Genomic DNA, 1229 nt, shown 5'->3' on the forward strand with positions numbered 1-1229 from the left:
CAAGTTTTTGGCGCCGTTGCCGGGGACTGCGCTATAACATTAGGGATTATCAATTGAGTTAGACTAGACATAACTTTTCTTTTCATTTGCATAGTTTTAACTAACTTTTAGAATTCTATTTTCATAACTTTTTCTTGTATTGTTTGCTACATCTTGTTTCTTTTGTAATTCTAATTCTGCACTTTTTAATTCTTAACATTCTAACCTAACTTTTCTCTGTTTTTCTTGTCTTTAATTCAGTTTCATTCTTCTTTCTTTTCTTTTGAATATATCTTGCTATCTTGTTCTTGTGTATGCGAAGGTCTAACTTTGCAGGAGAACTTCTTCCTCTAGATCCTAAGATAGACAGAACATTTCATAGAAGAAAAATTCTGTAAAGACAACAAGAAGAATAAAAACATTCTATTATGGTGAATAGACCATTAAAGGATTATGCAGCACCTTACGCTAGGAGTTTTCGATCTAGTATTTCAAGACCTTCAGTTGAAGCAAACAATTTTGAGATCAAACCTGCACTTATATCTATGGTGCAACAAAATCAGTTTGGTGGAGGACCGCATAAAGACCCGAACCAATATATAGAGGTCTTCTATGAGATATGCGGGACAATGAAGATGAATGGTGTTCCTTCAGAGGCAGTGCACCAACTATTATTTGGGTTTTCTTTGAGAGATAGAGCCAAGCAATGGTTGAATTATTTGGCTCCAAATAGCATCACCACATGGGAGCAATGTGAGCAACAGTTTCTTGATAAATTCTATCCTCCAAGTAAAACATCTCATATGGGGATATTGCAAGCTTCAAGCAAGCGGACTCTGAATCTTTATTTGAAGCTTGGGATAGATACAATAGTATGCTCAAACAATGCCCGCACCATGGTTTAGAAAGATGGTTAGTATTATATACATTTTATAACGACATTAATTATCATACAAAAGTGTCCCTTGATTCAGCTGCTGGAGAGGCACTTATGAATAAGAGCTTGGATGAAGCCGAGGAGATAATTGAGAGTGTAGCACAAAACCACCATCAATGGGCTAATGAAAGAAGTGGTGGCTATTTTTGTATGAACCCAACAACAAAAGTATCAGGAAAATTTGATGTTGATGCAGTGACCTTATTGACTGCAAAATTGGATGCTCTTACAAAAAGGTTTGAGAATATGGGAGCTAGCTCAAGTACGGTAAATGCCATTGTGTCTTCTTGTGAAGTATGTGGAAGTTCTGAAC

At 36.1% G+C, this 1229-nt stretch overlaps 1 non-coding gene across 1 annotated transcript; it reads right to left on the reverse strand.

Moving 5' to 3' along the window:
• Positions 1 to 775: 775 nt before the first annotated feature.
• On the reverse strand, positions 776 to 882 carry LOC121983623. Its single transcript, XR_006112647.1, has one exon. It is a non-coding gene; the product is annotated as a small nucleolar RNA R71 (small nucleolar RNA).
• Positions 883 to 1229: the final 347 nt, after the last annotated feature.

Source organism: Zingiber officinale, chromosome 5A, assembly GCF_018446385.1.
Source record: "Zingiber officinale cultivar Zhangliang chromosome 5A, Zo_v1.1, whole genome shotgun sequence".
In the NCBI taxonomy this organism is placed as follows: domain Eukaryota; kingdom Viridiplantae; phylum Streptophyta; class Magnoliopsida; order Zingiberales; family Zingiberaceae; genus Zingiber; species Zingiber officinale.